The sequence below is a fragment of the Piliocolobus tephrosceles genome, chromosome 8 (assembly GCF_002776525.5).
Source record: "Piliocolobus tephrosceles isolate RC106 chromosome 8, ASM277652v3, whole genome shotgun sequence".
NCBI lineage: Eukaryota > Metazoa > Chordata > Mammalia > Primates > Cercopithecidae > Piliocolobus > Piliocolobus tephrosceles.
Window position 1 is genome coordinate 4,311,437 of NC_045441.1, and position 14,051 is coordinate 4,325,487.

Below are 14,051 nucleotides of genomic sequence, written 5' to 3' on the forward strand. Positions count from 1 at the left end.
AGTCTCGCTCTGTCGCCCAGGCTGGAGTGCAGTGGCGCGATCTTGGCTTGGTGCAAGCTCCGCCTCCCGAGTTCACGCTATTCTCCTGCCTCAGCCTCCCGAGTAGCTGGGACTACAGGCACCGCCACCACACTTGGCTAAGTTTTTTGTATTTTTAGTAAAGATGGGGTTTCACCGTGTTAGCCAGGATGGTCTCGATCTCCTGACCTTGTGATCTACCCACCTCAGCCCCCCAAAGTGCTGGGATTACAGGTGTGAGCCACTGCGCCCACCCAGTTTATTTTATTTATTTATTTTGAGATAGAGTCTTGCTCTGTCGCCCAGGCTGGAGTGCAGCGGCGCGATCTCAGCTCACTGCAAGCTCCACCTCCCGGGCACACGCCATTCTCCTGCCTCAGCCTCCTGAATACCTGGGACTACAGGCGCCCGCCACCACGCCTGGCTAATTTTTTTGTATTTTTAGTAGAGACGGGTTTTCACCATGTTAGCCAGGATGGTCTCGATCTCCTGACCTTGTGATCCGATTTATTTCTTTATCTGTAGAGATGAGGTCTTGCTGTGTTGCCCAGGCTGGTCTCTCACTCCTGTCCTCTAGCGATGCCCCCTCCTCCGTCTTCTGGCATGCTGGGATTGCAGCACAAGCCCCGACGCCCGGCTGATTTCATTTTAATAGTGCTGCGTATAATGGGCCAGCTCACCCGATTCCAGGACATGAAGGCTCAGCTCTTATGAGCTGGCTCAGCACACCACCTGTGAGATGGCTCCAATTCACACCAGACCTCAACAAGACCGAGGCTTTGGTCTGAGCCTGAAGGCCCCACCCTTAGCCCCAAGCAAGAGGGGTCCTGTGTTCCTCTCCAGTTCAGATGAGGCCTGAGCTGCCTTTGCGACCCCATCCTGAGTACCCCAAGGCCCTGGGATTTCTGCAGCTCCTGCGCCAAAGGTCCCACGAGTGAGCACTCCGTGTCTTCCTCTTCGATGTCCTCTGCCTGCGGTGCTGTGCTCCGTGTGGGGGCAGCCAAGGGCACTCCGTGCAGGATGTGGACGCAGCATGGCCACTCGGACTGCGGGCCCAGCAAGAGCCCGAAGCCCCCTTTCCATGGGGGTGAAGCCGGAGGCGGCAGAGGGAGGCAGGGGGTGTGGCTGCATTTTGTCAGGAAGCAGAGATTTCTAACCTTGAGTCTGAACGTCCAGGCTGGTGTGAAGTCTGTCAAGGCGGGAGCACGGAGCGCACTCTGCGAGTTCCACGGGGCGTCAGCCGGGGCGGTGATATTTAAACCGTGCATTCCACAGGGCGTCAGTCGGGGCGGTGGTATTTAACGCCAGGACCCGCAGTGCGTGGGCCTCGCTTGAGCTCCAGGCCCTGCCTGCCTTAGGGCATCCGCCGGGTGGGCTGTATTTAAATGCTTGCACATGTGGTGCCTGGGCCTTGACAGAGCTCCAGGGCCTGCCCACGATGGTGCAGCCACGTTCTGGGTGAAAACACACCCGGTGAAGGCTGGAGGAGGGAAGAGTGAGCTTTCCCTGCCTGGGAGTCTCTGAGGGGTCTAGACTGAGGGTTGGGGGTGCAGGAGGGGAGGCCCCAGGGCTCAGCGGATCCCAGGGTGTTCCCAGCGGGGTTCAGTGGATTTTCTTGAGGAATTTGGACTCTGCTCCAGGGGTAATGGGAGCCAACAGGCCGGGGGTACCTCCTCCCTCCTCCCCGCGATCCGGGTGCCCAGAGGAGCCAGGCAGCGTGGCTGAGGCCCCACAGGTGTGCGGGAGGGAGTGCAGAGCAGGGCACCATGGTGCCTGAGGACAGAAGGTGCTTCCTTCCCGGGGCAGCAGCCTCCCTGCAAGAAGGCGGCTCTCCAGGGCTGCCTGGAATGCATCACCGACAGCTTGCAATCTGCACCCTGTGATTTATTTATATGGGGTTGAAATACTGCAGGGATCCCATGTTGCTGCGTCAGGATTGGGCCCACGTAGGAAGCCTAATGCACGGCGAACCATTCGCCTTACATGAAAAATGCACCATGGCGTCAGAAAGCCACTAGGAAGTTTCGAGATGTCCGTGCTGTGGTCCTCACACGGCCGACTGGCTGTCAACGCCCCGGTCCTGCCGCCCGTGTTGCCAATGGATGATCCAGGCGTCCCTCGTGCGAGGTGCCTTGGAGAGCCTGCAGACACCAGGCCTCTCGCCAGGGAGTGAGGGAAAGGTCTTCCCCTGGGACCCACGAATTCCACCTTCACCCACAGGCCACGGGGAAACCGTCTGGTGCAAGGCGCTCAGCGCACCACCAAGAGCCTTTTAAAAAGGCTTTGGGCAACACGGAGGAAGAAAACCCAGTTTTAAATACCAAATGTGGTTTGTGGGAACTTCCTAGGGTAGCATGTCCAGTGGGAGTGTCTGTAGAGATGGGAACACCTGTGTCTGTGTGAGCCACGTGGTGGTCACTGGTCATACGTGGTGGGAACGCCCTTGTCTGTGTGAGCCACGTGGTGGTCACTGGTCATACGTGGTGGGAACGCCCGTGTCTGTGTGAGCCACACGGTGGTCACTGGTCACATGTGGCTGCTGAGCCCTTGAAGTGTGGCCCATGTAATTGAGGAAGTGTGGCCTGTGCAATTGAGGAGCCGGCTTTTAAATTTTATTTAATTTTAATGAATTTAAATGTAAACATAGCTACCATATTAGACCGTGTCTAGGTTGATGACAATATTGTCTTTTTTTTTTGGCTTTTTTAAGTGGTTATATCATTATTATTATTTAATTAAATTAATTTATTTTTGAGACAGGGTCTTGCTGTGTCACCCAGGCTGCAGTGCAGTAGGGCAGTCACAGCTCACTGCAGCTTCAACTTTCCATGCTCAAGCCATCCTCCTGCCTCAGCCTCCCGGGTGCCTGGGACTACAGGCACGTGCCACCACACACGGCAAATTTTTTATTGTTGGTAGACACGAGGTCTCACTCTGCTGCCTGGGCTGGCCTTGAACTCCTAGGCTCAATTCATCTTCCCATCTTGGCTTCTTGCAGTGTTGGGATTGCAGGTGTGAGCCACCTGTGCCTGCCTATGTTTTATTTGTAAATATAAGGGGTACAGGTGCAGTTTTGTTACATGGAAACACTGTGTAGTGGTGACGTCGGGGCTGCCCGTGTGGCCACCACCAGACCGTGTACATTGTACCCACCAGGAACTTTCTCATCCCTCGCCCCGCCCTCCCGAGTCTCCGTGAATGAGTGTTCCCCACTCTGTGTCCACCCACGGGTGCCCATCATTCAGCTCCCACCTGTAAAAGTGAGGACACGTGCTCTGTGTCCCGTTTCTGAATTGTTTGACTCGGTACTATGTTCTCCTGTTCCATCCACGTTCCTGCAAAAGGCACAATTTTACACTTTTTCGTGGCTGAAGAGTACCCCGTCGTACATATGCACGGCATTCTCCTTCTCCAGCCGTCTGTTGGTGGAGCCCTAGGCTGATTCCGTGTCTTTGCTATTGCAAACGGTGCCATGATGAACGAACACGTGCAGGTGTCATTTTGATGTAATCATTTCCTGAGTAGCTGCCCAGCAGTGGGATTGCTGAATGAGTTATTTTTAGTTCTTCGATAAGTCTCTTTACTGGGGCAGTGGGATTGCTGATGAGTTCTCTGTTTTTAGGTCTTTGATAAATCTCCGGGCTCCACAGGGGCTGACAATATTCCCGGGGAGGGTTTGGGAGACGCAGGTGTGTGTACTTCTCAGAACTCAGCTTGCGGGACCGTTAAGATCTGTGAATTCCACTGTAAATTCTACCTACAACAAGAGAACTGTTGACAGATATTGGACTCTAGTTAATACTTCTGAAATATTTGTGTGGAAATATAACGATGTCTACAACTTCCTATGAAACGCGTCCAATAAAGTGAGATGGGTTGATGGACGGGTGGAGGGACGGAGCGGTGAACCGGTCTACGGTGAAGACAATGAGCCCATGTTAATCGTAGAATCCAGGCGGAGGTGCCGGGCTCCATAATAAAATGCTGAAGAAGTTCCAAATACAGTCAGCGATGGAGTGTTCTTTTATTACGCTGGGCGGGTCATGGTGTGAGTTTCCCCCATTAGGAGAATCACAGAGCAATGGGAGGGGGTGGTGGGGAGTGGAGCTGCCTCTTGCCAGCTTCTGGGAGCCACCACATTCTCTTCTGCAGGGCCATGTTCGGCGACATCACAGGGGCAACGTGAAGGCAGCTGTAGCAGCAGCGTTTACACCATGGGAAGTGGCAGTCCCTGCGAGTCAGGGTCTTCCTGGGTTGCTGACTGTTAGACGTTTGCCAGCACAGCACGGGGAGTGGCAGGGAGGCCGCTATCCCCCAGGGAGCGTCCCTGAGGACAGGGCAGCATCGACGCAGCTGTGCTGCCTGCACCCAGCACAAGTCCTGGCCCGGAGTGAGTGCCTGGCCTTCGTGTGTAGACTTGCTGTGGAAACAGGACGGGTGCAGGACAGCGAGTGCTGGTGGAGTGTGGACGGGAGGAGAGGGTGGGTCCAGACACCTCTTAATTTCCAAGCCTGGAACTGAGGGGCCCCTCCTTCTGCCTTCTCCACCCCCACAGGGGCTGTGCTTGTTCCTGGGGTGGCTCAGTGTGGCATCTGAGCCCCAAACACACCGGCTGGACGGTCCACGAGGGCCACTCATTCATCAGACGGCTCAGGGCCATTCGCAAATCAGGTCGCCACCTTCTAGAGTTTGTCTCCTCCTCAGCGGGCCCAGCAAGGGCGTTCCTTGGCTATGCAGGTACAGAGGCAGGTGGCCAAACTCCGGCCCCATGAGGGGACTTCCCCACCTGGTCTGAGGGTCCAGTCCCTCTCCGTGTCCTCACATGAGCAGCGGCAGGACGGTCTCTGCCTCCAGGGACCAACCTCCCTCCCGCAGAGCATTTAGAACAAGTCCTGGGCGTGGGAATGCATCCCTGGGCTTAGTTCCCGAGCAGGCTGGGAGGGGAGTGGCCCCGTCTGCCTTGACCAGAGGCCCAGTGGCTTCAGTCCACACTATTGCACACGCACACACACACCCTTGCACACCCTCCCACACGCACACTTGCACACACCCTCACATGTACCCTCCCACACTCTCTCACACACGCACACACCCTCGTGCACACATGCACACGTGCACACCCTTGCACACATGCACACACTTACACACGCATGCACACGCATATGCACACGTGCATGCCCTTGCACACGCATTAACACGCGCACACACATACACACACACGGCACGTGCCATGTTTAGATAAAACGTGTTCGTGGCCGTTCTGTTCTGCAACTTGTTCATCGTACCATTTCGACTCTTGCTGTCCTGCTGTCCACACGCGGATGTGCCCCGATGCTGTGTCCTCTGCTGTGGGGTGTCCCACGGTGCTCCACACCCCTTGCCCGGTCCCCAGGTGTGCGGCCCCCATGCTGTCCACCTGCAGGCTCCTGCTGGATGACAGGCACCTGTACCTCAGAAGCGTCCGCACAGCCCCCGCCCAGGGCGGAGGCCTCTTTCTTGCATCTGCGCAGGGCTGGCTGCTGCTGGGCGCTGGTGCCGTCCGCCGGGTGGGCTGGAGCAGCTTCGAGCTGGGTCTGACGTGCGCATCATTGCCGGTGTGTGAGGTCAGGTGACTGGTCACTGACGGCCTGCCTCCCTGTGTGTCCTTCTCTGGGAATCGCCTCTCCTGCCCTTTGAGAGAAGCATGCCTTCCATGTTACACAAATGTTCCTCCCGCTCCAGCCTTGCCCTCCCCAGCAGCAGGACACAGGCTGGTGCTGAATAAGCCCTTGTTGGCCGGGGCTGGGCACACAGTGAAAAGGGTTTGTGAACCGAGCCAGGGCCGAGAAGAAAGCAGCGGCTGCCCCTGGGGAGCGGGGACTGGGCCGGGGGCTCTGTGCCAGGGCACACTGATGTGCCAGGGCACACTGAGTCACGGGGCAGGGGAAGGTCCAAGGGGCCGCTCCCATCCCGTGGACGGCCTCGCAGGCCAGCATGCCTACCCTTGCGGGGCCTCAGTTTCCCAGTGGGCAGGTTCCCCTCTGTTGTCCTGAGGTCAGGCTGGCTCACCTGCCCTGAGGGACATCCCCTGGGGCCTGCCCTGCCCAACTCCCTGCCAACCAGATGCCCCCACTGTGGGGATATTTTCCACCAGGTGGGAGGCCAGATGTGGAGGTGGGGTGCTGCTTCCACGCCCTAAGGGTGTTCCCCGTCCCTGACCCCCTTCCCCAAAGTCAAGGAGCAGCATCCAGATACACAGGGGCCATGCGGGAACGGACGGGCCCTGCCTACCCAGCGGCTGAACGCCCTCAGCGGAATTGCCTTCTGCTGACAGCAGGTGCTGACGTGCACCCAGGTTCCGTGACACCATCTGTCAGTGGCCTCGGTGCAAGGACCAGGCTCTGGCACAGACACCTTGCCTCCTCCCAGGCCCCCCTTCTCCTCTCCCAGTCCTGAGCCCATGAGCCCACCAGGGAGGAGGGAGGAGGAAGGAGGGAGGAGGGAGAAGGCTGACCTCCATTTCCTGGGGTGACTCCCGGCTGGAGCAGAGCTTTGGTGGGGCAGAGGCCTTTCTGTCTCCAGCCCATGTGCCCACCCCAGCCCAGCCCCCTCCTTCTGAGGCCCCTGGGGTAGGATGCCCAGTGCCAGCTGCCCACGGGGCTGCAGGTCTGGGCTGCTTCTTCTGGAACTCAGGGTCTTGCAGCTGTGCTGGAGAGAGCTGAGCCTGAACCCCACGGGCCCGGGAAGGGCAGAGCACATTCCTGGGCTCCATGCCCAGGCTCCTTCCCCAGGGCCCTCCACATGCCTGATCCTAAGGGCGGTGTAGACAACGAGAAAGGAAGTGTGTTCTCTGGGGGGCTGGAGTGTGGGCATGGCGTCACTGGCCATGGTGCATGCCAGGAGGAGGTTGAGGGGAGTCCCGCAAGGCGGGCTGGGCAGGGGTGGGCAGCTCCCGATTCTGGATCTCTTTGGCCTGCAAGTGACGGAAACTCAGTCAATCTCAGCGAGAATGCTCGGGTCACAGGGCTGCAAAGTCTGGGGGAACATGCAGCTTCAGGTCCGGCCTGATCCAGGGACTTGGACGCTGAGCCACGGTTGCACCCTGCCTCCCTCTCTGTCCTGCTGCCCTCTGGGATGACCTCTGCTGCGGGGAGGCACCCATATTCCATGTGCAAAGTAGGTGTGACCTCCGTCATAGCTGCTGGGCTTAAGGATGTGTGGCTCTCCCGGTGTTTCTGGAGGACAGCCCGGGCAGCACAGGTGGGTTCCCAGGGCCTCCTGCTCACCGTTGGCCGTTGCTGGTCCTCTGGTAGGTCGGATCTGCAGAGGTGCCCACCTGGGATGGAGCAGGGTTGGTCCTCCTAGACTCAAGGATGAGGGGTCGAGGAGGGTCCCAGAGGGAAGTGGGGGGGCCAGGCAGGGGGTGCGTTCGGGGCCCAGAGTGGCCACACAGCCCCCATGGGGCCATCTCCACAGAGTTTGTGGGACCTCATCTTAGTCCCTCTGGCTACTGGAACAGAAGACTGTGCACTAGGCAGCTCATAAGCAGCAGAAATTCACCACTCACAGCTCCAGAGGCTGGAAGTGGAGACCCGGGCGCCGGCAGGTTCAGCGTCTGCTGAGGGCTTCCTGGGGCATAGACGGTGTCTTCTGGCTGCGTCCTCACACGGGAAAGGGGTGAGGAAGCTCTTGAAACCCCCTTTTGTAAGGGCACTCACCCATCCACGGGGCTTCACCCCATCCCCTCCCAAGGCCCCGCTCCGAACACCAGCAGCTTAGGGGTGAGGATTTCAGAGCAGGAGCTTGAGGCACATTCAGTCCATAGCCCCCTAGGACCCTCGGTGGGTGGTCCCCATGGGCTTCTTGGGGGTGAGCAGGCTTGTTCCTCAGCTTGTCGTGGGGGCCACAGTGCGGTGCCTGAAGTCTCCTGCAGATCTCGTCAGAGAAGAGAGAAATGCCCCCACCCCCTCGTGCTTCTCCTAAAATTCTGGGAGGGTCCGGAGGGCCCTTAATCCCAGCCTGAAACCTGGGCTGGGCGTCCCGTCCCGGGCGCCATCCCCCTCGCCCTGAAAGCTCCCAGCAGCCTCCGTGGGTGCCCCTTCCTCACCAGGCCCGGGGCACCTGGCCCTCTGGGAACGCTGGGTCTTGGGGTGGACACGATGCTTTCTTATTCCCCTGAGGACTAGCCGGCCTGAGCAGGGGGTGCGGTGTATAGGGCGAGGATCCCCTGGAGCCAACGCCCAGGCTCCGTCGATGCTGGGAGTGTTGGGGGAATCTCGGGGGTCTCTGTCCGATGCTGGGAGTGTTGTGGAGTCTCGGGGGTCTCCGTCCAATGCTTGGAGTGTTGGGGAGTCTTGGGGTCTCCATCGATGCTGGGAGTATTGGGGAGTCTCAGGGTCTCTGTCCGATGCTGGGAATGTTGGGGAGTCTCAGAGTCTCCATCGATGCTGGGAGTGTTGGGGAGTCTCGGGGGTCTCCGACCTTAGCAGCTGCATCCGTCACATGGGAAGGAAGCCGAGTGCCTGGTTCCTGGGTTCCTGAGCCTTGGATGAGCTCAGATTTACAAAGAGCTGGAAAAGGCCTGGCCCCCGGCAGAAGCCCAGCAGGTGTTTGTCCAACAGGGTCAGGCGATGCAGCCCCCGAAGCCGGCAGGCCTTCCCCTCTGGGCAGGTGGCAAGGAGCTGCCTCTGTTCACAAAGCTCCAAGCTCTCCTTTTCCTTCCCCCAAGCGCGAGCTTAGTTGAGTGGAGGGAGAGGGGGTGTCAGGCACGCAGCCCCTTGTGGGAGCTTCCCATGCCCCGCAGGCTGTGCGGTGTCTGAGAAGGACTCCTCTGCCATGGGCAGGAGGCGTGCCCAGCACCCAGACCCTGCCCTGACCAGCTGTCCTGCACCCACATCCGCCTCCAGGACCCTGCAGCCTGTGGAGGGAAGCCCTTGGCCATGGTGGGGTCCTGAGCTCCCTCATTACCCCCCACAGGGGCTCAGCTTTCCTTTCCCAGACCACCTTTCCCTGAATTAACTGTTTTTGGCATGGGGTCCCTTCCCCATGACTCGCCTCAGGCTCCCACCGTCACCCCCCAGGAATCCTTCAGCTTTTGTGTTGAAAAGACCTCAAAGAAGCCTGTAATCCCAGCACTTTGGGAGGCCGAGACGGGCGGATCACGAGATCAGGAGATCGAGACCATCCTGGCTAACACGGTGAAACCCCGTCTCTACTAAAAAATACAAAAAACTAGCCGGGCGAGGTGGCGGGCGCCTGTAGTCCCAGCTACTTGGGAGGCTGAGGCAGGAGAATGGCGTAAACCCGGGAGGCGGAGCTTGTAGTGAGCTGAGATCCGGCCACTGCACTCCAGCCTGGGCAGCAGAGCGAGACTCCGTCTCAAAAAAAAAAAAAAGAAAAGACCTCAAAGAGTACAGCTGGGGCCCTGCTTCCAAGACAGCTGAGAACCTTCCCATCTAAGGCTTAGGGTCCCCAGCGCTCAGGGTGGCCTGTCCTCCCTGGAGTATCCGTGTCCACTGGGAAGGAGGCGGCGGCTCTGGCCACATCAGGAAGCCTCTGGTGGGCATGGCCGGGTCCTGTACACGGGCCTGGGGGTCCCCTCCTGCAAGCAGGGCCCTGGCCGTGATGGACAGACAGGACCTCAGGAGGGTTCAAAGGGGGCTGGGGCCGCCCCTGTCCTGATCCTGGGCACCGCACCTGATGCCCACAGCTCCTGGGACGGGGAGGGCCGTCCCCAGGCTGCAGAGACTGAGGCTGGCCTGTGGACTGTGGATTCATGGGGCCTGGCTCTCTCTTAGTATGAGGAGGGTCTTCTCCCAGCCAGAGGCCTCCAGTGGCTCCCGGTGGCCCTTTCAGAGATGGTGGGTGGGCGGGACGTGGGGGCTGTCTGTCATCCAGGTGCACCTTGGGGAGCATCATTTCTCTGAGCTGGTTGTAGGTTGGTCACCACTTAGAGGTCCTTAGGTCCCTGCAGGCAGGAGCCATGGGGGCCCCTTTGTGGCTGTTTCAGGACAGCCTTGCACCTGGATCCCACTGCTTGGTGTTTCTTTTTTTTTTTTTTTAATTTTGTTTTGAGATGGAGTCTCTCTGTGTTGCCCAGGCTGGAGTGCAGTGGCCGGATCTCAGCTCACTGCAAGATCTGCCTCCCGGGTTTATGCCATTCTCCTGCCTCAGCCTCCCAAGTAGCTGGGACTACAGGTGCCCGCCACCTCGCCCGGCTAGTTTTTTGTATTTTTTTTTAGTAGAGACGGGGTTTCACCATGTTAGCCAGGATGTTCTCGATCTCCTGACCTCGTGATCCGCCCGTCTCGGCCTCCCAAAGTGCTGGGATTACAGGCTTGAGCCACCGCACCCGGCCTTGGTGCTTCTTAATGGGGACGGGGAGCTGTTCTTGGGCCAGGCTGCATTACGAGGCCCTCCCTACCTTCACTGTGGAGTCACTGAGGTTGGAGGGGTGGGACAGGGGAGAGTGGGCGGACGACTTGTGCCCAGGGCTGCTGCTCCCCACAGCCCCTTCAGAGAAGCCCCTGCACTGTCCCCCTGCCTCAGGGGCCTGGGCGGGTGCTCCTGGAGGAGGGCCGGGGTGCAGAGATGCTGGCACAGACCTTCTGCCACCGTGAACTGCTCCGGGCCCTGCCCTGGCCGTGTGTGTCCCCCACCCCTTTTGAAGGGGGCAGGCCAGCCTGGAGCTGGCTGGAGGCCGTGGCTCCTGGGTTCCTCTGTGTCAGGTTTTTCGCCATGTCGGGCAGCACTTCCAAAGCAGAAACTCAGGACAAACACCAAGGACTCCAGAGTATCCTGTGGGAGCTTGGGAAACGGTGAGTTTTTGAGGGGTGGAGGCCCAGCTTGCCCTCAGAAGTAGCTGCTGAGATAGTGGGCTCCTCTACCAGCCACTAGCAGGGACCCAGGAAACACCCTCCATCTTTGGAGCTGCAGTGAGGAGTGGGCAGCAGCCCCTGGGCGGGGGGCACTGACCATAGACCCAGACAGTGGTGGGCAGTCCATCTGTGTTGACGGGGCCCAGTGTCAGGCCCTGAGGTCCTCAGGTACCCACCAGGATTGACACTGCTGGTCTCATCAAAGGGGATGCTCTGGCCTTCCGGAGGGAGGGCCCAGGGATAGGTCTCTGGGGGTTCCTGCAACTCTCATCTCTGTCCTTCGAAAGCCATCAGAGATGACCAGGCCTGGGGCCACCAGGGGTGACTGGGGGGAGCTGGGACTGTGAGGGCTGCGAAGGCTTTGCCTGTCCTGGGCGGGGCTGCACCTTCAGTCCCAGGGCCCGGACACCCCAGGCTTGTCCATGGGATGGTGATGGGAAGGGCTGTCTTGGGGCTACTGAAAGTTAAAACAGGAACTGACGTGGAGAGAGCCCCTGGGCCTCCAGCTTCCAGAGTCAGCTCCCGCAGCCCCTCCCAGGCCACGCGCCTGGCCCAGAGCCTTCCCGCTCACTCCTGGCTGCCCCTCCAGGCCTGGACTTGAGCTTCAGAGAGGGGCAGGATTCCAGGGAGATGGAGCCAAGGGTTCTCTGGACAAAATGGAGTTGCCTCTGGCCAATTGGGATGCGATTCCAAAAAAACATCCTGCTCTCCTGGCCATCCTGGCTGGACTGCCCACATGGCCTCCTACAGACTGGGGGTGGGGAGGGGAGGTGTCAGCAAGGACCTTTCCTGCCAAGACCAGAAGAGGCCAAACGGGCAGAGAGAGCACTTCTGTCCTGGAATCAAGGATTGAGGCCAAGGCTGAAAGCCAGCTCAGCCCAAGGTCACACCAAGGTGAAGGAGGGGAGCTGCTGTGTGCTCATCCCCGTAATGGGAAGAAAAACCAAGTATTTTTTTGCTAAATCTCGGTAAAATAATTATTAACAATAATAAGCCCATGACACATTGACATAAATAACATTTTTAAAGAAAGAACTATTTTCTCCAAAGTACAAAGTAAATAACATTTTTTGCATTTTTGCAAATTTCTCTAACGTTTGAACTTGCAAGAGAGCAGTTGGATTCTTGTCCTTGTGTTTGCATTAGACCAATGGGAAAATGAGAGCCAAAAGGACAAATGACAGTTTAGTATTATTCATATGCATGTGATGGTTTGGACACCATGGATTCCCCTGAAGGGGTCTCGGGATGCCTCAAGGGTCCCCAGGTTACACTTTGAGAACTGATAATGTAAGATATTTGATTAACACCAAAGAAGGCAGGAAAGAAGAAGAAAAACCTCAGAAGAACAAACATACGTATGATACAGATAGGAAACAAGTAGCAAAATGGCACACTTAAATCCAACTATTTTGATGTTTACAATAAACGTAAATGGACTAAACCCTCCTGCTCTGCCAGCCCTTTGGGGAAGGGAAGCAGCTCTAACAGTGGAATGTTAGACACGCTGGTGTGTGGCTGGAGACAACATCTTTAGGAAAGCATGTTTTTCCCCACTGTTTTTTTACCTCAAATACTGTGAGCCCTTATATGCTGGGCCCTGTACAGGCCTTGGGAAGATGAAGATGATTCGAACATGGTCTCCACTCGAGGCCTCATGGTCTAGGGGATGGTAAGCTGGGCTCAGAGACCCTCTTCCTTCCAAGCACTAGTGATATTTGTTCAATATCTTCCCCCATGCATCTTGCTTAGTCTCTTTGCAACCACACTGAGAGCTGGACCTCTGGATTTTTATCCCGTCTCAGACAGCGCACAGGTGTGAAAACAGGCTCACCTGGATCATCAACCAGCATTGGATGAGGTTCTAACTCAGTAGAGGTGGGTCACAGTGTTTGTCTAGAGCATCTCACAGGCTCTATTTTATAGATGAAAGAACTGAGGCGGGTGAGGGTGGCGGGTGATGAGGTGGCGGGTGGCGGGTATTTTATAGATGAAAGAACTGAGGCGGGTGAGGGTGGCGGGTGAGAGACCCAAAAGGGGAGGCTGAATGGAGGCAGCGAGCTCAGGCCCTCTCAGCTTGAGCACACCGCCTGTCTCGCATGTGAGTCCTCAAGGTGCTGTTTTGCAAGTGTCTCATCAATCAGAATGCCAGGTTGTTAGAAGACTGTGGCTTGGGAAGGGTGTAACCCTCCTGAGTCAGTGTCTAACTCTAACCTGGCTGAGAGGCTCGGCTCACTCACCTCATAGGTTTGTGGCTGAATTCAGCGGCTGGGCCTGTTTCCTCATCTGTAGAATGGGCATAGGCAGCCTATCAGATGACTGCTGGGAGGATCCTGGGAGCAGAGGAGGGTCCAGGATGGGGACCAGGACTGCTGGGCAAGGTTGGACTCCGAGACCAGCCTGCATCTGGCGGACAGGTCAGGGCTGAGGCTCAGGGGATGCTGGGTGAGGACTTTATGGATTCTCACAGAATGACCTTTGCAGCCTGGGTTGTGGTTCAGTCCTTGGAGCCAGTCTGAGGCCCGCATCACTGCAGGGTTCTACTTCAGCAGTGGCCACTGGCTGCATCTGAAACCAGAGGCACCCGCCCAGCGCAGGGGCTTCCTGTTGATTTCAGGTTGGCTCAGGAGCCCGGGGAGCAAACCCCAGGGGCTTTGACTTGCCACAAAGACAGCTGAGGAAGCCAGGAGCTGGGGGGCCATGGGGAGCTGACAGGCCCCACGGGACCCCACTCCTCCCTCTTCCCGCCCTGCGGCACCACCCAGGGTCTTGCACTCCCAGAACAACCCATTCTGCGGTTTCCCAGAAACCCTGGAGATGGTCTCGGCGGTCTGGTCCCCTGGGCAGTGACCTGCCGCTACGTTGGACACCACACCACGGAGAAAGGCGGCTCCAGTGGGGAATCTGGCTTGGCGCCTAAAATTAGGACTTTTCATCAGCTACTTCTTCCAACCAAAACGATTTTTTTTTTTTTGGAGACAGGGTCTGGCTCTGTCACCCAGGCTGGAGTGCAATGGTGTGATCTTGGTTCACGGCAGCCTCAACCTCCTGGGCTTGAGTGATCTTTGCACCTCAGCCTCCTGAATAGCTGGGACTACAGGTGCACACCAGCACACCCAGCTAAGTTTTCTATTTTTTACAGAGATGGGGTCTCACTATATTGTCCCAGCCGTAAAA

At 57.8% G+C, this 14,051-nt stretch overlaps 1 long non-coding RNA gene across 1 annotated transcript in view; it reads left to right on the top strand.

Annotated features, from left to right (window-relative positions):
* The first annotated feature begins 711 nt into the window (after window positions 1-711).
* Window positions 712-14,051, top strand: part of LOC111523728 — a 14,615-nt gene continuing 1,275 nt past the window's right edge. The window contains exons 1-3 of the long non-coding RNA XR_004229105.1: window positions 712-1,253; window positions 1,294-1,459; window positions 5,411-5,612. This is a non-coding gene — a long non-coding RNA (uncharacterized LOC111523728). The remainder of the gene's footprint in view (window positions 1,254-1,293; window positions 1,460-5,410; window positions 5,613-14,051) is intronic.